Source organism: Barbatula barbatula, assembly GCF_947034865.1.
Source record: "Barbatula barbatula genome assembly, chromosome: 2".
Classification (NCBI taxonomy): Eukaryota; Metazoa; Chordata; class Actinopteri; order Cypriniformes; family Nemacheilidae; genus Barbatula; species Barbatula barbatula.
In genome coordinates, this window is record NC_136767.1 from 4,433,503 (window position 1) to 4,457,013 (window position 23,511).

General features: G+C 42.6%; 1 pseudogene across 1 annotated transcript in view; it reads left to right on the forward strand.

Moving 5' to 3' along the window:
- The first annotated feature begins 5,552 nt into the window (after positions 1–5,552).
- Positions 5,553–23,511, forward strand: part of LOC306890569 (2-hydroxyacyl-CoA lyase 2-like) — a 128,523-nt pseudogene continuing 110,564 nt past the window's right edge. The window contains exon 1 of the transcript in view: positions 5,553–5,846. The product of the transcript in view is annotated as a 2-hydroxyacyl-CoA lyase 2-like (transcript). The remainder of the gene's footprint in view (positions 5,847–23,511) is intronic.

Consider the following 23,511-nt stretch of genomic DNA (forward strand, 5'->3'; position numbering starts at 1 on the left):
CGATACCTACGGTCCCTCCCTCCTGCTTTTCATCTGCTGTCTTGTCTGCACTCCCCCCCTCTGAGGAGCTCTCTCTTTTGAATACCAACAGTGCAACAGACACTCTGTGTTCCACGCTTACATCCTGCTTGGACAACATATGCCCTCTTACATCTGGACCAGCCCGTGCATCCCTGTCTGCCCCCTGGTTATCGGATGTACCACGTGAGCATCGCACCAGCCTCCGGTCAGCTGAGAGAAAAGGGCACAAGTCAAAAGACCATACTGACCTCTCTCTCCCACACCTTCATCGGAGTTAACGGCTGATGATTTTGCATCGTTCTTCGTAAAGAAAACTACCGCCATCAACAGCCAATTTTCTACGCCACCATCACCCGCCTTTTCTCCTATGTCTGAAGATGATGTTTCCAAGGTCATTGGTTCCAACCACCCTACCACCTGCCCACTGGATCCCATCCCCACCCATCTCCTCCATGCCATCTCTCCAGCAGTTGTGCCTGGTCTGACCCGCATCATCAACTCTTTGCTCACCACTGGGACATTTCCCACTGCTTTCAAAGAGGCCTGCATCACACCGCTACTGAAGAAACTCACTCTCAACCTCACACTGCTAGAACACTAAAGGCCGGTGTAGTGTGTGAAAATGCATATCTTCCGTCAAAATGTAGATGACTGATTTTAACCTCTTATTATTATCTGTCTTCTTAAAAAAATATTTTTTTACTTACCTCACCATTCTTAGCTTTATATACTGTGCTAGGCTTTAATGGACTGGATTTAATTAACTTATGCATTTTGTTGCCTATATTGTTATAATTGCTTCCAATGTTTCCTCGTCTGTAAGTCGCTTTGGATAAAAACTTTTGCTAAATGACTAAATGTAAATTTTATGAAATGTGTAATGTCATGTGTAATGTGTAATGTGTAATGTGTAGTGTGTGGCCTTGAAATTTTAGCATGTCTACGTAATCATGAATAAATGCTTCTTGAGACACACAGTGTTGCTTCTTTGCATGCATCAAATGAATTGTTTCTGGCTATATGCATCCATGCATTAGTTTGAGAGGGGTGGAAATGGGACACTTGGGTGAAACAAAACTGCCCCAAAAGTACCCCCCCCCACTTTAAATACAGTTTTTTCTAAGTCAATTTGGTACATTTCTCTGATCCGATTTGAAATTCTCAAAACTTCTTGTTCAATCCTTACATCCTTGTGTCACGTGTGCACATCAAACAAGCATTTTCTCATTTCTTTGAACAAGTTGCAAATGCTTTGGTACATCCATGCAAATGATTATGACAAAATTCTGTGCAGATTCCTACATTATCAATTGCTTATGTCATGTTGATCAAAATGGATTATAATGGGTCTCTGTAGAATAGTATAATCCCCACGACATTTAAGCACTAGTTTTACAATATACAGTAAGTATACTTTAAGTAAACAGTGGCATTTTATTTTACTCAATTTAGTGTTTTGCATTGCTATATTCTTTCCACATAGGACTGCAAGACAACTTCACTGTGTTGCAGACGGCCCCTTTTCACACCTAAACAGTCTTTTGACACTCTCTACAGGGATCTCATCCCTGAACAAGAGAGGGGGCAGATTGGAGATGACCTGCCAAAGTACGTGTTGGTTTGGGACAATGTCAGTTTCCATCGCTCCAACATCATCAGGCAATGGTTTGCGGCCCACAACAGGATGCTGGTGGAGTTCCTCTCAGCCTACTCAACCCCGTTGAGGAATTTTTCTCAGCATGAAGATTAAAAGTATATGATGGCCAGCAGCATACACAGATGACCCTTCTGGCTGCCATGGATGTAACGTGTGATGACATCACAGCTGATGCCTGCAGAGGCTGGATTAGACACTCTGAAAGATGATTTTCACGCTGTATCGCAAGAGAAGATATTTGTTGTGATGTGGATGAGAATCCGTTGCCCAAAAGACAGGAACGTCAGGAGGTGTAGGAAGACTGCACTGTAATTCCACTGCACTGCATGTACAGTTTTCCCTAAGGAGATTGTCTTATGTTCAGATTTCTACATTTGTTTGTGCTATGCAGTGCTGTCTTTTCCTGTCTGCATCACAATGACACTGTCTGTCAATAAATTATTGTAAAAACAGTAAAAGCGTAAATGTGACTCATGTGCCGTCTCTTGCAATCAAACAATCAAAACCAGAAATGCACTTACTGTTTTGCAAATGACAAGGATGATTCGAGAAATGCTCCACTCATCACTCTCAGTTCACTCCGCTGCACACGTCTGATCACTTCTTTATCACCCCCGAACTCACCGCTCCAGACAATGCAGATGTCTTACCGCTGGTCACTTTCCGGCGCTACCTACGGTCCCTCCCTCCTGCTTTTCCTCTGCTGTCTTGTCTGCACTCCCCCCCTCTGAGGAGCTCTCTCTTTTGAATACCAACAGTGCCACAGACACTCTGTGTTCCACGCTTACATCCTGCTTGGACAACATATGCCCTCTTACATCTGGACCAGCCCGTGCATCCCTGTCTGCCCCCTGGTTATCGGATGTACCACGTGAGCATCGCACCAGCCTCCGGTCAGCTGAGAGAAAATGGCACAAGTCAAAAGACCATACTGACCTCTCTCTCTCTACCAGTCTCTTCTCTCTTTTTTCTCCGTTGACGTCAATTCTGCAAAAACTGATTATAACCACTCGAAGATCAGCAACTCTCCTGACTCTCGCACACTCTTAAAAACCTTCTCTGCTCTCCTCTGTCCGCCTGCTCCCACACCTTCATCGGAGTTAACGGCTGATAATTTTGCATCGTTCTTCGTAAAGAAAACTACCGCCATCAACAGCCAATTTTCTACGCCACCATCACCCGCCTTTTCTCCTATGTCTGAAGATGATGTTTCCAAGGTCATTGGTTCCAACCACCCTACCACCTGCCCACTGGATCCCATCCACACCCATCTCCTCCATGCCATCTCTCTAGCAGTTGTGCCTGGTCTGACCCGCATCATCAACTCTTTGCTCACCACTGAGACTTTTTCCACTGCTTTCAAAGAGGCCTGCATCACACCGCTACTGAAGAAACTCACTCTCAACCTTACACTGCTAGAACACTACAGGCCGGTGTAGTGTGTGAAAATGCACATCTTCCGTCAAAATGTAGATGACTGATTTTAACCTCTTATTATTTTCTGTCTTCTTAAAAAAATATTTTTTTACTTACCTCACTATTCTTTGCTTTGTATACTGTGCTAGGCTTTAATGGACTGGATTTAATTAACTTATGCATTTTGTTGCCTATATTGTTATAATTGTTTCCAATGTTTCCTCGTCTGTAAGTCGCTTTGGATAAAAACGTCTGCTAAATGACTAATTGTAAATTTTATGAAATGTGTAATGTCATGTGTAATGTGTAATGTGTAGTGTGTGGCCTTGAAATTTTAGCATGTCTACGTAATCATGAATAAATGCTTCTTGAGACACACAGTGTTGCTTCTTTGCATGCATCAAATGAATTGTTTCTGGCTATATGCATCCATGCATTAGTTTGAGAGGGGTGGAAATGGGACACTTGGGTGAAACAAAACTGCCCAAAAGTTTGTTGCCTATATTGTTATAATTGCTTCCAATGTTTCCTCGTCTGTAAGTCGCTTTGGATAAAAACGTCTGCTAAATGATGTTGTGGAATTTTCTTATTCCTTAATCAAGGTGAGTCAATTTTGACAAACGCAATATACAGAGACATCAAGTACTTTGCAAAGTATTTTATTGTCGTTTAATCTGCATCATGAGCAATGAGCATGGTGCAGAGCAAAGGCGCTCTTTCCTCCTGCACCCAGAGTATATATATGATTAAAAACGTGACACCCCCTCCCTTTGCCCCTAACAAGAATCCCGAGCTGGTTTACGGGAAGTTCCGTTATTCCAAACAGAACATCTTGGCCTCTGCTCGAGGGCAAAGGCAGAGTGGTATGACGTGTTTAGAGAAAAACATGATAACATTAGAAAAGAAAACATAGATAAACACTTCGTAAACATATAGACAGACACATCAAGAAGCTAGACTAGAAAATTTTCATTACATTCCCCCCTTTTATCATATATGATAACCAAAATCTTTATACTTTGACCATGTAAGATGAGCAACGCCCTTTCTCTTACAGGTTTCATTCTTCTATCTAAACAGTTCTTAAAATCCCACTAGAATTGGTAACACCACCTGCTTCAGCCCCACTCCCCAACTTTAGCTATTCCACCATTTCAACAGACTGTTAGTCATATCATCCGGTTCCCTGATAATTAAATTTTTTCTGAGTTAGAGCTAGTCTTTTTCCTTTTTATTTGGCCGTTCCAGGGGACATAATTGCCCACATTTTCAAATTTTGTTGCCTTATCCAGAACATCAACTGAGGTACACGTACCTCTACACAAATACATATTTGTTCCCCAGTACCTAGCAGAATTAGGGTAACACTGTCCCTCCCCATACCATTTTATTAAACTTGGAATATAGTGTTAGACAGAAACAAAATTCTATAATCTCTAATTTCTCAGGGTTCGATGTGTCCCCGACTCGAACAGTTGATTCCCTTTGCGAGCACCAATAGTGCCCCTCCTGTCGCTTCAGTCAGCACGACCATTGCGAAGAGCCATACGGTTGGAGTTGCCCCTCCTTGGACACCTTTTTGCTGTGGGAGGTGTGTCTTTCCCACGACTTCCTCCTGAAATCTTTGACTACTTGGAAGTCTCCTGGCTGGAAGCTGTGGAATGATTTGTCAGCTCCGTTTGCTACTGCTCCTTTGACCTGCACAAATATTTTGAGAGCAAAAACACAAAAACACATTGCTTGTAACATCCCCCCTTTTGAAGCGTGGTCTAGGCCATGCGTCAAAATCGCAAAAGCAGGGAAAGAATGTTTTGGCAAACAGGTGAGGCCATTTGGGCCTCCCCAAACATTGTCAGTGTATTTACATGAGCACTCCTTCCAGAGTGCACGCTCAGCTGGTTCTGCAAAATGTTTGCATCTCTGCAAGAGAAAGAGTTTTGTAAGTGATTTCTGGTGAAAATCTGTCTGTCTCTGATGTTGCTTGCTTTGCTGCAAGGTCAGCCGTCGGCTTCCTGCAAAAAAATTGTTTCAGATACAAAAGTGTGTGCGTCACAGTTACACACAACAATGGCTGATGGGAGAAGAATGGCAGATAGCATATCAGCAACCTATGTGTGATTAAGAATGTTTTTGGACATGCTTTTGGACTTGCGATGTCTGTAAAAAGATGGCGCCGGTGCAGGCTTGCCGTCAATCACTTAATATTGTTGTGTGTGTTTTTAATTTGTTTTATGCAATTTTTTATACGATGCGCATCCTCAGTTTTAACCTACGACCGACTTACTCTTTTAAACTTGAAAGATGCTTCAATTGCGCTATCAAACCAAGCAGTTTGTGTTGAACCCTGCACCCCCCCCCCCCACTACTGAAGTCGATACCTGCCCACCTTCGCCGCTGTCTGTACCTGTTACCGGTGAGAAAGCGCAGGAGGCGCCGTGGAAAGCGGGGCGGCCTAGCGATGAAGCTAAAAAACTTCATACGCTTACATCGGATGCCCGGAGTGCATCTGGCGTCTCTTGAGGATGGTATGGCTGGAGCTTTCCGTGTCCGCCGGCGCTCGCTGGAGCCAGTGTGCGGATGGATGGTTGCGGTTCTGCCTTCGTCGTTGACGCCGCCCCCTGGCTTTCGCTCTCCTCGGTTTTTGCGTGGGGGAGTGTGCAAGAACCATCTCCGCTCCCTTCCTAGGGAAAAACAGGCAGCTTCTTCGGACTATCTACCGCGGGTTCGGATGGCCTTGGTCAACGCCAGATCGGTAGTAAACAAAACATTTATTTTAAACGATCTTTTCTCTGCTTGTGAACTGGATTTTCTTTTTCTGACTGAAACATGGGTCACCACTGGGGATCTTAGCTCCTTTTCCGAAATGCTGCCAAAAAATTGCTTATTTTTAAATTCTCCCCGGATCTCGGGGCGAGGGTTAGGCCTGGCATCCATCTACAAAGACTCGTTTCTTTGTCATCTTGTGGCGTCAAACAAACAAAACAGCTTTGAACTGCAGTTATTTACTATTAAACTGGACAAGCCCTTGTTGGTTGCACTAATATATCGACCTCCGAAATATAACAAGGACTTTTTAAATGACTTCTCAACCCTTTTGGGAGATCTGTTACCCAAGTATGAACAACTATTAATTTTGGGAGATTTTAACATTCATGTCTGCTGTGCTGATGATTCTTTGGCAAAAGAATTTAAAAACCTTTTAAATGCCTTCGACTTAACCTCTCAGGTTAATATACCCACTCACCAGCATGGTCATACACTTGATCTGGTTTTAACTCATGGGGTTTCTTTCGGTGATCTTGATGTATGTGAAAATGGCTTCTCTGATCATAAGACTGTTTTGTTTTCCTTTTCATCTCAGTTAAATGTTGTCAGACAGGCATCTGCTGCTCGTCAGGCTCGGCTTATCACCTCAGCTACTAGAGAGGACTTTATGTCCACTTTTACTAAAGAAAGCCTACATATGGATGAGTGGAATGAAAATTTAAGTTGGAGGAATTACTTCTCAGTTTTAATACCATTTGTGTTGGTGTTATGGATTTGGTGGCACCTTTTAAAACATTTTTTCATAAATCTGGACCGGAGCCATGGTTAACTGACTCTACACGTGCTCTTAGGCAGATGTGTAGGCGAGCAGAGCGAAAGTGGAAAAAGGACAAACTTAATGTCTCTCTTCAAATACTAAGAGAATCCCTATCACAATACCAGAAAGCCGTTAAATCAGCAAAATCTATATATTTCACTGAAATTATAAACAAGAACAGTCATAAACCCAAAACTCTTTTTAATATTATTAATGCTACTCTTAACCCCTCCTCTGGCTCATTGTTAGAAGGATCCTCACAACTTTGCGAGGACTTTCTATCATTTTTTATGAGTAAAATAAATGATCTTAGAACAGGGATAAATCATCTACAGCCTAATCCCGCGGAGTACCAAAGATGTCCTACTGTTCTGAGTGATTTTACCCCGGTCTCCGATGTCCATTTTACTACATTAGTGACTCAGCTCAAGCCTTCTGGCTCGGCTATTGATGTAATTCCCCCTAAGCTTTTAAAACAAGTTCTGGATGTGGTAGCTCCTTACCTTTTGTCTATAATAAACTGCAGTCTAGAAACTGGTATTATTCCAGATCTGCTAAAACATGCAACTGTGCGGCCACTACTGAACAAAAAAACAAGTCTAGATCCCACGATTTTAGCAAATTTTAGACCTATTTCAAATCTGTCCTTTATTACAAAAATTATGGAGAAAACTGTTCTTGAACAATTGCAAACTTATTTAGCTGATAATATGATCTTTGAAGTTTTTCAATCTGGGTTCAGAAAACACCATTCCACTGAGACTGCTCTTTTGAAGGTATTAAATGATTTGCTTGTCATATGTGACTCAGGTGACCATGCTGCGCTGGTGTTGTTAGATCTTACCGCCGCCTTTGATACGGTTGATCATGCTATTCTTGTCGGTCGTCTGGTGCAGGCATTACAGGCAAAGCTCTGAACTGGTTTAAATCGTACCTTACAAACAGAACTTTTTCTATCAATATAGGTGATCATTCATCTAAAAGTGCTGTCTTAACATGTGGGGTTCCCCAAGGATCGATTTTGGCTCCCATTTTATTTTCTTTATATATGCTCCCATTGGGTTCAATTTTTAGATAATATGGACTGGATTTTCACTGTTATGCGGATGACACGCAAATTTATCTGCCTATTAAACGAAACTCTAATGGTGTCGATGCCCTTCTTGCCTGTCTGTGTGATGTAAGGGTATGGCTATCGATGAACTTTCTGAATTTTAATGAAGATAAGACCGAAATCACTATATTTGGACCGTCTGACTCTGTGGCTGCCCCCAATATAAATTTCGGTGGGCTGTCCACTTGTGTCAAGCACCATGTAAAAAATCTGGGTGTTATCTTTGATGAACACTTGAAGTTTGATAGGCAGATAAATGTAGTGGTAAAATCATCATTTTTCCAGCTGAGACTCCTGTCAAAGGTAAAGACTTTTCTCTCGTTTAAAAACCTTGAGAAAGTCATTCATGCTTTTATTACGTCAAGACTGGACTATTGTAACTCACTATATTTTGGGATCAGTCAATCTTCTATGTCCCGGCTACAATTGGTCCAAAATGCAGCAGCTAGATTTTTAACTGGAACCCATAAACGTGCTCATATTACTCCTGTTTTAAGATCTCTGCATTGGTTGCCCGTGTGCCATAGAGTAGTTTTTAAACTCTTGCTTATTGTTTTAAAATCTTTAAATGGTCTGGGTCCCTCCTACATTGATGATCTACTGGTTGAGAGAAAGACTTGTAGATCTCTTCGGTCTTCCAACGATCAGACTCTGTCTGTTCCCAAGATGAAACGAAAGCGCAGGGGCTTCCGAGCCTTCTCATATGTTGCTCCTCAACTTTGGAACTCACTGCCAATGACAATAAAAAATGCTCCATCTGTGTCTTCTTTTTAGACTAGGCTAAAGACCTATCTCTTTGATAAGGCTTTTGATAGTTGATTTGTGTATCTTTATTATTATTTCTTTCTTATCACACTGTATAATATTGCCTCTTTTTTGTTAAAGCACATTGGTCAACCTTTGGTTGAAATTAATAGTGCTATATAAATAAAATGCCATTGCCATTGCCATTGCCATTGCCATTGTAATTGCAGACACGCTTTGCGGACAGCTGTCTGCCGCGGTCAGTATTTTCGTGACCCAAAAAACGAACAACTTGTTTTGCCAGCTGGACTTTGGAGACATTTACTTTGTGTTTTTTTTTTCTCTTATCTTTTAAACTGGAAACAAAGGCCTGCGCGCCGGTAAATTTGGACATGGCACAACTATGCCTCTTTTTTCTTTTTTTATCTTTTTAAACTCATTAAATATTGGCCTTATGCCATTGAGGTCTTCTGATTTGAGGCTTCTGTTTTGAGGGGGAATTGCTGTTTGCGTGGATGGAAATTACCCTTGGGCGTTATCACAACAGGTTCACAGTTCCTAATCAACCCAACATAATATTTTCCTGTTCCCCGAAGTTGTACGGGCACCTTCCCAAAATTTCTTCATTAATCTTTTTGTGTGTGAAAACACTTCAAGTCCCCTTGTTGCTGACAGACAGGCATGATTCTCACGATGGGCGTGCAACAAATTTGAATATTGCACGTCGTCCCTTTTAACCCATTCTATGGCGTGCGCATATTTGGCAGCAAAACACCCACAGCTCCCCACACCATTGCAATCAACGTCATGAGGCTCTGTGAGGCAATACATTCTACATCATACTTACGTAATTCAATATTACATCGTACAGCTGTACGAGCGCTGCACACGGGTCGTGTTGGTATCATGCTCAATCTGTCATCATACACATTATGACTCTGCACAGCAAATCAATCGGGCAGCAGTCAGACATGAGAAACCTGTGTTGAAATTTGACACTCCCCAACTCGCATTGCACCCTTTTGACATAAATTATTCTACATTAGGGCCACTAGCATTTAGGGAAAACACAGCTAGTTTAGACTCTGGCAAATTTAAACACTTCTTGTGAATCACAGTAGGCTATTTGTTGCCCCTGAATCTATCAAAAAATCAAGCAGTTTGTTGCACACAAGCATTGTGCATTTTAGCAAAGTTCAGAAAGCGTTTTCATTCATCATGGAATGTGAGCTAAGCAGATCTTCATTGCATACAGTAGGAAAAAGCATTTCTTCATTGCATATTATTGAGATTATGATGTTTTATGTATTATAAATTCATGTTTACTGTCAAATATATGTCCATGCTGTGCTGGGTTTTTTGTCTTGAAAACTAGTTGGCAGAAGTGTGTAACACGAGCTCTGAGGTATGCAGAAGCAGGGTCTCAGATAACAAGTGTGTGTGTGCGTCAATCGCATCTCTCGGCAGGACCGGCTATTTTCAAAATGTTTTGCAGGGGCCAATAGTTGGGGGAGAATGGAGTCAGATTAACATGTCCCGAGGTGATTGGTTCCGGAGGATTGAACGCCCGCCCGATGAAGGGGAGGAGCCCGAAGAGAGAATCGACGTCACATATTTTATAAATACTTGTAACCTGGAAGTGTGTATTCAGTTGTTCGGCTCATGTATATGTTTGAGAGACAACCCCAGCTGGAAGAAGCTTTTACATCTGATAATAAATTCTACTTAAACTTATTGGGAAAAACGATCTCTTTGACTTTTCTTCAAATTTTTGAACACGCAGGACTCGAGTTTCGAAAGGGAAATCATACTCACCCCCCTCGGAATGATGCCTCACCTCCTCACTTCCATCTACCTTTTCTCTTGACCTCCGCGATCTCAGAGGCTCAGGACAATCATTTCGCCAGTGCCCCGTCTTTCCGCAATTGAAACATTTCTCTGGATCATAGATGCTAGAGGGTTTAAAACCTCCTCTTCCACGTCCACGCCACTGACCTCCTCTCTTCCCGTTTCCTCTTCCTCCATGCTCTACTCCGATATTCATTAGAGCCATGTGGAGTTCTTTATCTTGTGTGTTTTTCTTCTGAAGCTCTTTCTTGCCTGTTTGTCTTTCGGCGTGTACAGCATGACGGACGATCTCGCTTATTCTCGCACGATCTGGCTCGATGCACGATTTTTCCACTTCTCGTCTCAGCTCTTCTCTGAGATTCGCAGAAAAGTGGATCTGAGATGTCCTATGAACGGACCAATGTCCGGTCCGTCTGAATCAGGTTGAAGTCCAGAATGTTCTTTAAATACTTCCTCCACAGGCCATTTACCCTGTAACTTTCTTAGGTCAGATGGTTTCAGTTTGACTTTCAACAGTCTCTCTAATTTTTTCATTGAGGGTGAGAATTCTTTGCAAAATGTCAAAAGTTCTTTATACGTCGGTGCTGGTTGCGCTCTTTCCTGCTTTTGACACACCACGGGCTGTGGCATGTCTGGCACTGGTGCTGGTGGAGACACTGGTGGGGGCACTGGAGCTGCCTCAATCGGGTTCAGATGTCGGTGAGGAGGGACACAATCATCCTCCGGTTGGTGTTTGTAACAAGTCATAGATGGGGGTAAAGAAGACAGAGGGGTTAAATCATTATATTCAAGCAAAACAGGGTACAATGGAGTTTTCGGTGGTGGCAGTTCTTCCAATGCCTTTTCTTTAAAAACATAGTCACGTCTATTTGCTTCCCTCTCCCATAACTCTAAACATTTACACGCTTCATCATATTTTTCCCTTTCTTTTTTGGACATTTTAAATATGTCTTTTTTCCCCATATGTTCTCTTATTTTCTCTAATTTTGTGGTACTAAATGTACCGTTTTCTGGAAAGTTAGCTTTTTCTATTAAATAGGGTACACCTTGTAAACTTCCCGTTCCCCAATTTTTCCTCATTTCTCTGTATGTTGGTTTATCCATATCATTTCTTAGTAGTCCCCCAGACTGTTTAGAATCTCTCTCGATTCTGAGTAGTCTCCCCTCTTTAACCAGACTGTTTTAAGCAGTCCCCCAGACTGTTTAGAATCTCTCGATTCTGAGTAGTCTCCCCTCTTTAACCAGACTGTTTTAAGCAGTCCCCCAGACTGTTTAGCGCTAAGTAGTCTCCCCTTTTGTTCCAGACTGTTCAGAAATCTATCTTTTTGTTTTCTATTCCTTTTTGTGCCTTGCACTGAGTTCTTTTGGGATCACGTCAGCTTGGGGTCCGGAGTAGAGTTCTCTCGTCCCTGTATGGGGTTAGAGCTGGATTTGCTATGTCCAGGATGATCAGTCAACTCTAGTCCGTTCTCCGTCAGCCTTGTGATCCCATACTTCGTCGCCAAATTGTTGTGGAATTTTCTTATTCCTTAATCAAGGTGAGTCAATTTTGACAAACGCAATATACAGAGACATCAAGTACTTTGCAAAGTATTTTATTGTCGTTTAATCTGCATCATGAGCAATGAGCATGGTGCAGAGCAAAGGCGCTCTTTCCTCCTGCACCCAGAGTATATATATGATTAAAAACGTGACACCCCCTCCCTTTGCCCCCTAACAAGAATCCCGAGCTGGTTTACGGGAAGTTCCGTTATTCCAAACAGAACATCTTGGCCTCTGCTCGAGGGCAAAGGCAGAGTGGTATGACGTATTTAGAGAAAAACATGATAACATTAGAAAAGAAAACATAGATAAACACTTCGTAAACATATAGACAAACACATCAAGAAGCTAGACTAGAAAATTTCCATTACAATGACTAAATGTAAATTTTATGAAATGTGTAATGTCATGTGTAATGTGTAATGTGTAGTGTGTGGCCTTGAAATTTGAGCATGTCTACGTAATCATGAATAAATGCTTCTTGAGACACACAGTGTTGCTTCTTTGCATGCATCAAATGAATTGTTTCTGGCTATATGCATCCATGCATTAGTTTGAGAGGGGTGGAAATGGGACACTTGGGTGAAACAAAACTGCCCGATCTCTGATCCGATTTGAAATTCTCAAAACTTCTTGTTCAATCCTTACATCCTTGTGTCACGTGTGCACATCAAACAAGCATTTTCTAATTTCTTTGAACAAGTTGCAAGTGCTTTGGTACATCCATGCAAATGATTATGACAAAATTCTGTGCAGATTCCTACATTATCAATTGCTTATGTCATGTTGATCAAAAATGCATTATAATGGGTCGCTGTAGAATAGTATAATCCCCACGACATTTAAGCACTAGTTTTACAATATACAGTAAGTATACTTTAAGTAAACGGTGGCATTTTATTTTACTCAATTTAGTGTTTTGCATTGCTATATTCTTTCCACATAGGACTGCAAGACAACTTCACTGTGTTGCAGACGGCCCCTTTTCACACCTAAACAGTCTTTTGACACTCTCTACAAAGTACGTGTTAGTTTGGGACAATGTCAGTTTCCATCGCTCCAACATCATCAGGCAATGGTTTGCGACCCACAACAGGATGCTGGTGGAGTTCCTCTCACCCAACTCAACCACGTTGAGGAATTTTTCTCAGCATGAAGATTAAAAGTATATGATCACCAGCCGCATACACAGATGACCCTTCTGGCTGCCATGGATGTAACGTGTGATGACATCACAGCTGATGCCTGCAGAGGCTGGATTAGACACTCTGAAAGATGATTTTCACGCTGTATCGCAAGAGAAGATATTTGTTGTGATGTGGATGAGAATCCGTTGCCCAAAAGACAGGAACGTCAGGAGGTGTAGGAAGACTGCACTGTAATTCCACTGCACTGCATGTACAGTTTTCCCTAAGGAGATTGTCTTATGTTCAGATTTCTACATTTGTTTGTGCTATGCAGTGCTGTCTTTTCCTGTCTGCATCACAATGACACTGTCTGTCAATAAATTATTGTACAAACAGTAAAAGCGTTAACGTGAATCATGTGCCGTCTCTTGCAATCAAACAATCAAAACCAGAAATGCACTTACTGTTTTGCAAATGACAAGGATGATTCGAGAAATGCTCCACTCATCACTCTCAGGTCACTCTGCTGCACAAGTCTGATCACTTCTTTGTCACCCCCGACCTCACCGCTCCAGACAACGCAGATGTCTTACCGCTGGTCACTTTCCGGCTCTACCTACGGTTCCTCCCTCCTGCTTTTCGTCTGCTGTCTTGTCTGCACTCCCCCCCTCTGAGGAGCTCTCTCTTTTGAATACCAACAGTGCCACAGACACTCTGTGTTCCACGCTTACATCCTGCTTGGACAACATATGCCCTCTTACATCTGGACCAGCCCGTGCATCCCTGTCTGCCCCCTGGTTATCGGATGTACCACGTGAGCATCGCACCAGCCTCCGGTCAGCTGAGAGAAAATGGCACAAGTCAAAAGACCATACTGACCTCTCTCTCTCTACTTTCTCCGTTGACGTCACCTCTGCAAAAACTGATTATAACCACTCGAAGATCAGCAACTCTCCTGACTCTCGCACACTCTTAAAAACCTTCTCTGCTCTCCTCTGTCCGCCTGCTCCCACACCTTTATCAGAGTTAAAGGCTGATGATTTTGCATCGTTCTTCGTAAAGAAAACTACCGCTATCAACAGCCAATTTTCTACGCCACCATCACCCGCCTTTTCTCCTATGTCTGAAGATGATGTTTCCAAGGTCATTGGTTCCAACCACCCTACCACCTGCCCACTGGATCCCATCCCCACCCATCTCCTCTATGCCATCTCTCCAGCAGTTGTGCCTGGTCTGACCCGCATCATCAACTCTTTGCTCACCACTGTGACATTTCCCACTGCTTTCAAAGAGGCCTGCATCACACCGCTACTGAAGAAACTCACTCTCAACCTAACACTGCTAGAACACTACAGGCCGGTGTAGTGTGTGAAAATGCATATCTTCCGTCAAAATGTAGATGACTGATTTTAACCTCTTATTATTTTCTGTCTTCTTAAAAAATTATTTTTTTACTTACCTCACTATTCTTAGCTTTGTATGCTGTGCTAGGCTTTAATGGACTGGATTTAATTAACTTATGCATTTTGTTGCCTATATTGTTATAATTGCTTCCAATGTTTCCTCGTCTATAAGTCGCTTTGGATAAAAACGTCTGCTAAATGACTAAATGTAAATTTTATGAAATGTGTAATGTCATGTGTAATGTGTAATGTGTAGTGTGTGGCCTTGAAATTTTAGCATGTCTACGTAATCATGAATAAATGCTTCTTGAGACACACAGTGTTGCTTCTTTGCATGCATCAAATGAATTGTTTCTGGCTATATGCATCCATGCATTAGTTTGAGAGGGGTGGAAATGGGACACTTGGGTGAAACAAAACTGCCCCAAAAGTACCCCCCCCCCCCCACTTTAAATACAGTTTTTTCTAAGTCAATTTGGTACATTTCTCTGATCCGATTTGAAATTCTCAAAACATCTTGTTCAATCCTTACATCCTTGTGTCACGTGTGCACATCAAACAAGCATTTTCTCATTTCTTTGAACAAGTTGCAAATGCTTTGGTACATCCATGCAAATGATTATGACAAAATTCTGTGCAGATTCCTACATTATCAATTGCTTATGTCATGTTGATCAAAATGCATTATAATGGGTCTCTGTAGAATAGTATAATCCCCACGACATTTAAGCACTAGTTTTACAATATACAGTAAGTATACTTTAAGTAAACGGTGGCATTTTATTTTACTCAATTTAGTGTTTTGCATTGCTATATTCTTTCCACATAGGACTGCAAGACAACTTCACTGTGTTGCAGACGGCCCCTTTTCACACCTAAACAGTCTTTTGACACTCTCTACAGGGATATCATCCCTGAACAAGAGAGGGGGCAGATTGGAGATGACCTGCCAAAGTACGTGTTAGTTTGGGACAATGTCAGTTTCCATCGCTCCAACATCATCAGGCAATGGTTTGCGGCCCACAACAGGATGCTGGTGGAGTTCCTCTCACCCTACTCAACCCCGTTGAGGAATTTTTCTCAGCATGAAGATTAAAAGTATATGATGGCCAGCCGCATACACAGATGACCCTTCTGGCTGCCATGGATGTAACGTGTGATGACATCACAGCTGATGCCTGCAGAGGCTGGATTAGACACTCTGAAAGATGATTTTCACGCTGTATCGCAAGAGAAGATATTTGTTGTGATGTGGATGAGAATCCGTTGCCCAAAAGACAGGAACGTCAGGAGGTGTAGGAAGACTGCACTGTAATTCCACTGCACTGCATGTACAGTTTTCCCAAAGGAGATTGTCTTATGTTCAGATTTCTACATTTGTTTGTGCTATGCAGTGCTGTCTTTTCCTGTCTGCATCACAATGACACTGTCTGTCAATAAATTATTGTACAAACAGTAAAAGCGTTAACGTGAATCATGTGCCGTCTCTTGCAATCAAACAATCAAAACCAGAAATGCACTTACTGTTTTGCAAATGACAAGGATGATTCGAGAAATGCTCCACTCATCACTCTCAGGTCACTCCGCTGCATACGTCTGATCACTTCTTTGTCACCCCCGACCTCACCGCTCCAGACAACGCAGATGTCTTACCGCTGGTCACTTTCCGGCGCTACCTACGGTCCCTCCCTCCTGCTTTTCCTCTGCTGTCTTGTCTGCACTCCCCCCCTCTGAGGAGCTCTCTCTTTTGAATACCAACAGTGCCACAGACACTCTGTGTTCCACGCTTACATCCTGCTTGGACAACATATGCCCTCTTACATCTGGACCAGCCCGTGCATCCCTGTCTGCCCCCTGGTTATCGGATGTACCACGTGAGCATCGCACCAGCCTCCGGTCAGCTGAGAGAAAATGGCACAAGTCAAAAGACCATACTGACCTCTCTCTCTCTACTTTCTCCGTTGACGTCACCTCTGCAAAAACTGATTATAACCACTCGAAGATCAGCAACTCTCCTGACTCTCGCACACTCTTAAAAACCTTCTCTGCTCTCCTCTGTCCGCCTGCTCCCACACCTTCATCGGAGTTAAAGGCTGATGATTTTGCATCGTTCTTCGTAAAGAAAACTACCGCTATCAACAGCCAATTTTCTACGCCACCATCACCCGCCTTTTCTCCTATGTCTGAAGATGATGTTTCCAAGGTCATTGGTTCCAACCACCCTACCACCTGCCCACTGGATCCCATCCCCACCCATCTCCTCTATGCCATCTCTCCAGCAGTTGTGCCTGGTCTGACCCGCATCATCAACTCTTTGCTCACCACTGGGACATTTCCCACTGCTTTCAAAGAGGCCTGCATCACACCGCTACTGAAGAAACTCACTCTCAACCTTACACTGCTAGAACACTACAGGCCGGTGTAGTGTGTGAAAATGCATATCTTCCGTCAAAATGTAGATGACTGATTTTAACCTGTTATTATTTTCTGTCTTCTTAAAAAATTATTTTTTTACTTACCTCACTATTCTTAGCTTTGTATGCTGTGCTAGGCTTTAATGGACTGGATTTAATTAACTTATGCAGTTTGTTGCCTATATTGTTATAATTGCTTCCAATGTTTCCTCGTCTATAAGTCGCTTTGGATAAAAACGTCTGCTAAATGACTAAATGTAAATTTTATGAAATGTGTAATGTCATGTGTAATGTGTAATGTGTAGTGTGTGGCCTTGAAATTTTAGCATGTCTACGTAATCATGAATAAATGCTTCTTGAGACACAAATGTGTTGCTTCTTTGCATGCATCAAATGAATTGTTTCTGGCTATATGCATCCATGCATTAGTTTGAGAGGGGTGGAAATGGGACACTTGGGTGAAACAAAACTGCCCCAAAAGTACCCCCCCCCCACTTTAAATACAGTTTTTTCTAAGTCAATTTGGTACATTTCTCTGATCCGATTTGAAATTCTCAAAACATCTTGTTCAATCCTTACATCCTTGTGTCACGTGTGCACATCAAACAAGCATTTTCTCATTTCTTTGAACAAGTTGCAAATGCTTTGGTACATCCATGCAAATGATTATGACAAAATTCTGTGCAGATTCCTACATTATCAATTGCTTATGTCATGTTGATCAAAATGCATTATAATGGGTCTCTGTAGAATAGTATAATCCCCACGACATTTAAGCACTAGTTTTACAATATACAGTAAGTATACTTTAAGTAAACGGTGGCATTTTATTTTACTCAATTTAGTGTTTTGCATTGCTATATTCTTTCCACATAGGACTGCAAGACAACTTCACTGTGTTGCAGACGGCCCCTTTTCACACCTAAACAGTCTTTTGACACTCTCTACAGGGATATCATCCCTGAACAAGAGAGGGGGCAGATTGGAGATGACCTGCCAAAGTACGTGTTAGTTTGGGACAATGTCAGTTTCCATCGCTCCAACATCATCAGGCAATGGTTTGCGGCCCACAACAGGATGCTGGTGGAGTTCCTCTCACCCTACTCAACCCCGTTGAGGTATTTTTCTCAGCATGAAGATTAAAAGTATATGATGGCCAGCCGCATACACAGATGACCCTTCTGGCTGCCATGGATGTAACGTGTGATGACATCACAGCTGATGCCTGCAGAGGCTGGATTAGACACTCTGAAAGATGATTTTCACGCTGTATCGCAAGAGAAGATATTTGTTGTGATGTGGATGAGAATCCGTTGCCCAAAAGACAGGAACGTCAGGAGGTGTAGGAAGACTGCACTGTAATTCCACTGCACTGCATGTACAGTTTTCCCAAAGGAGATTGTCTTATGTTCAGATTTCTACATTTGTTTGTGCTATGCAGTGCTGTCTTTTCCTGTCTGCATCACAATGACACAGTCTGTCAATAAATTATTGTACAAACAGTAAAAGCGTTAACGTGAATCATGTGCCGTCTCTTGCAATCAAACAATCAAAACCAGAAATGCACTTACTGTTTTGCAAATGACAAGGATGATTCGAGAAATGCTCCACTCATCACTCTCAGGTCACTCCGCTGCACACGTCTGATCACTTCTTTGTCACCCCCGACCTCACCGCTCCAGACAACGCAGATGTCTTACCGCTGGTCACTTTCCGGCGCTACCTACGGTCCCTCCCTCCTGCTTTTCCTCTGCTGTCTTGTCTGCACTCCCCCCCTCTGAGGAGCTCTCTCTTTTGAATACCAACAGTGCCACAGACACTCTGTGTTCCACGCTTACATCCTGCTTGGACAACATATGCCCTCTTACATCTGGACCAGCCCGTGCATCCCTGTCTGCCCCCTGGTTATCGGATGTACCACGTGAGCATCGCACCAGCCTCCGGTCAGCTGAGAGAAAATGGCACAAGTCAAAAGACCATACTGACCTCTCTCTCTCTACCAGTCTCTTCTCTCTACTTTCTCCGTTGACGTCACCTCTGCAAAAACTGATTATAACCACTCGAAGATCAGCAACTCTCCTGACTCTCGCACACTCTTAAAAACCTTCTCTGCTCTCCTCTGTCCCCCTGCTCCCACACCTTCATCGGAGTTAACGGCTGATGATTTTGCATCGTTCTTCGTAAAGAAAACTACCGCCATCAACAGCCAATTTTCTACGCCACAATCACCCGCCTTTTCTCCTATGTCTGAAGATGATGTTTCCAAGGTCATTGGTTCCAACCACCCTACCACCTGCCCACTGGATCCCAGCCCCACCCATCTCCTCCATGCCATCTCTCCAGCAGTTGTGCCTGGTCTGACCCGCATCATCAACTCTTTGCTCACCACTGGGACATTTCCGACTGCTTTCAAAGAGGCCTGCATCACACCGCTACTGAAGAAACTCACTCTCAACCTTACACTGCTAGAACACTACAGGCCGGTGTAGTGTGTGAAAATGCATATCTTCCGTCAAAATGTAGATGACTGATTTTAACCTATTATTTTCTGTCTTCTTAAAAAATTATTTTTTTACTTACCTCACAATTCTTAGCTTTGTATACTGTGCTAGGCTTAAATGGACTGTATTTAATTAACTTATGCATTTAGTTGCCTATATTGTTATAATTGCTTCCAATGATACCTCGTCTGTAAGTCGCTTTGGATAAAAACGTCTGCTAAATGACTAAATTTAATTTTTATGAAATGTGTAATGTCATGTGTAATGTGTAATGTGTAGTGTGTGGCCTTGAAATTTTAGCATGTCTACGTAATCATGAATAAATGCTTCTTGAGACACACAGTGTTGCTTCTTTGCATGCATCAAATGAATTGTTTCTGGCTATATGCATCCATGCATTAGTTTGAGAGGGGTGGAAATGGGACACTTGGGTGAAACAAAACTGCCCCAAAAGTACCCCCCCCCCCACTTTAAATACAGTTTTTTCTAAGTCAATTTGGTACATTTCTCTGATCCGATTTTATAATTCTCAAAACTTCTTGTTCAATCCTTACATCCTTGTGTCACGTGTGCACATCAAACAAGCATTTTCTCATTTCTTTGAACAAGTTGCAAATGCTTTGGTACATCCATGCAAATGATTATGACAAAATTCTGTGCAGATTCCTACATTATCAATTGCTTATGTCATGTTGATCAAAATGCATTATAATGGGTCTCTGTAGAATAGTATAATCCCCACGACATTTAAGCACTAGTTTTACAATATACAGTAAGTATACTTTAAGTAAACGGTGGCATTTTATTTTACTCAATTTAGTGTTTTGCATTGCTATATTCTTTCCACATAGGACTGCAAGACAACTTCACTGTGTTGCAGACGGCCCCTTTTCACACCTAAACAGTCTTTTGACACTCTCTACAGGGATCTCATCCCTGAACAAGAGAGGGGGCAGATTGGAGATGACCTGCCAAAGTACGTGTTAGTTTGGGACAATGTCAGTTTCCATCGCTCCAACATCATCAGGCAATGGTTTGCGACCCACAACAGGATGCTGGTGGAGTTCCTCTCACCCTACTCAACCCCGTTGAGGAATTTTTCTCAGCATGAAGATTAAAAGTATTTGATGGCCAGCCGCATACACAGATGACCCTTCTGGCTGCCATGGATGTAACGTGTGATGACATCACAGCTGATGCCTGCAGAGGCTGGATTAGCCACTCTGAAAGATGATTTTCACGCTGTATCGCAAGAGAAGATATTTGTTGTGATGTGGATGAGAATCCGTTGCCCAAAAGACAGGAACGTCAGGAGGTGTAGGAAGACTGCACTGTAATTCCACTGCACTGCATGTACAGTTTTCCCTAAGGAGATTGTCTTATGTTCAGATTTCTACATTTGTTTGTGCTATGCAGTGCTGTCTTTTCCTGTCTGCATCACAATGACACTGTCTGTCAAGAAATTATTGTACAAACAGTAAAAGCGTTAACGTGAATCATGTGCCGTCTCTTGCAATCAAACAATCAAAACCAGAAATGCACTTACTGTTCTGCAAATGACAAGGATGATTCGAGAAATGCTCCACTCATCACTCTCAGGTCACTCCGCTGCACACGTCTGATCACTTCTTGGTCACCCCCGACCTCACCGCTCCAGACAACGCAGATGTCTTACCGCTGGTCACTTTCCGGCGCTACCTACGGTCCCTCCCTCCTGCTTTTCCTCTGCTGTCTTGTCTGCACCCCCCCCTCTGAGGAGCTCTCTCTTTTGAATACCAACAGTGCCACAGACACTCTGTGTTCCACGCTTACATCCTGCTTGGACAACATATGCCCTCTTACATCTGGACCAGCCCGTGCATCCCTGTCTGCCCCCTGGTTATCGGATGTACCACGTGAGCATCGCACCAGCCTCCGGTCAGCTGAGAGAAAATGGCACAAGTCAAAAGACCATACTGACCTCTCTCTCTCTACCAGTCTCTTCTCTCTACTTTCTCCGTTGACGTCACCTCTGCAAAAACTGATTATAACCACTCGAAGATCAGCAACTCTCCTGACTCTCGCACACTCTTAAAAACCTTCTCTGCTCTCCTCTGTCCCCCTGCTCCCACACCTTCATCGGAGTTAACGGCTGATGATTTTGCATCGTTCTTCGTAAAGAAAACTACCGCCATCAACAGCCAATTTTCTACGCCACAATCACCCGCCTTTTCTCCTATGTCTGAAGATGATGTTTCCAAGGTCATTGGTTCCAACCACCCTACCACCTGCCCACTGGATCCCAGCCCCACCCATCTCCTCCATGCCATCTCTCCAGCAGTTGTGCCTGGTCTGACCCGCATCATCAACTCTTTGCTCACCACTGGGACATTTCCGACTGCTTTCAAAGAGGCCTGCATCACACCGCTACTGAAGAAACTCACTCTCAACCTTACACTGCTAGAACACTACAGGCCGGTGTAGTGTGTGAAAATGCATATCTTCCGTCAAAATGTAGATGACTGATTTTAACCTATTATTTTCTGTCTTCTTAAAAAATTATTTTTTTACTTACCTCACTATTCTTAGCTTTGTATACTGTGCTAGGCTTAAATGGACTGTATTTAATTAACTTATGCATTTAGTTGCCTATATTGTTATAATTGCTTCCAATGATACCTCGTCTGTAAGTCGCTTTGGATAAAAACGTCTGCTAAATGACTAAATTTAATTTTTATGAAATGTGTAATGTCATGTGTAATGTGTAATGTGTAGTGTGTGGCCTTGAAATTTTAGCATGTCTACGTAATCATGAATAAATGCTTCTTGAGACACACAGTGTTGCTTCTTTGCATGCATCAAATGAATTGTTTCTGGCTATATGCATCCATGCATTAGTTTGAGAGGGGTGGAAATGGGACACTTGGGTGAAACAAAACTGCCCCAAAAGTACCCCCCCCCCACTTTAAATACAGTTTTTTCTAAGTCAATTTGGTACATTTCTCTGATCCGATTTGAAATTCTCAAAACTTCTTGTTCAATCCTTACATCCTTGTGTCACGTGTGCACATCAAACAAGCATTTTCTCATTTCTTTGAACAAGTTGCAAATGCTTTGGTACATCCATGCAAATGATTATGACAAAATTCTGTGCAGATTCCTACATTATCAATTGCTTATGTCATGTTGATCAAAATGCATTATAATGGGTCTCTGTAGAATAGTATAATCCCCACGACATTTAAGCACTAGTTTTACAATATACAGTAAGTATACTTTAAGTAAACGGTGGCATTTTATTTTACTCAATTTAGTGTTTTGCATTGCTATATTCTTTCCACATAGGACTGCAAGACAACTTCACTGTGTTGCAGACGGCCCCTTTTCACACCTAAACAGTCTTTTGACACTCTCTACAGGGATCTCATCCCTGAACAAGAGAGGGGGCAGATTGGAGATGACCTGCCAAAGTACGTGTTAGTTTGGGACAATGTCAGTTTCCATCGCTCCAACATCATCAGGCAATGGTTTGCGACCCACAACAGGATGCTGGTGGAGTTCCTCTCACCCTACTCAACCCCGTTGAGGAATTTTTCTCAGCATGAAGATTAAAAGTATATGATGGCCAGCCGCATACACAGATGACCCTTCTGGCTGCCATGGATGTAACGTGTGATGACATCACAGCTGATGCCTGCAGAGGCTGGATTAGCCACTCTGAAAGATGATTTTCACGCTGTATCGCAAGAGAAGATATTTGTTGTGATGTGGATGAGAATCCGTTGCCCAAAAGACAGGAACGTCAGGAGGTGTAGGAAGACTGCACTGTAATTCCACTGCACTGCATGTACAGTTTTCCCTAAGGAGATTGTCTTATGTTCAGATTTCTACATTTGTTTGTGCTATGCAGTGCTGTCTTTTCCTGTCTGCATCACAATGACACTGTCTGTCAAGAAATTATTGTACAAACAGTAAAAGCGTTAACGTGAATCATGTGCCGTCTCTTGCAATCAAACAATCAAAACCAGAAATGCACTTACTGTTCTGCAAATGACAAGGATGATTCGAGAAATGCTCCACTCATCACTCTCAGGTCACTCCGCTGCACACGTCTGATCACTTCTTGGTCACCCCCGACCTCACCGCTCCAGACAACGCAGAT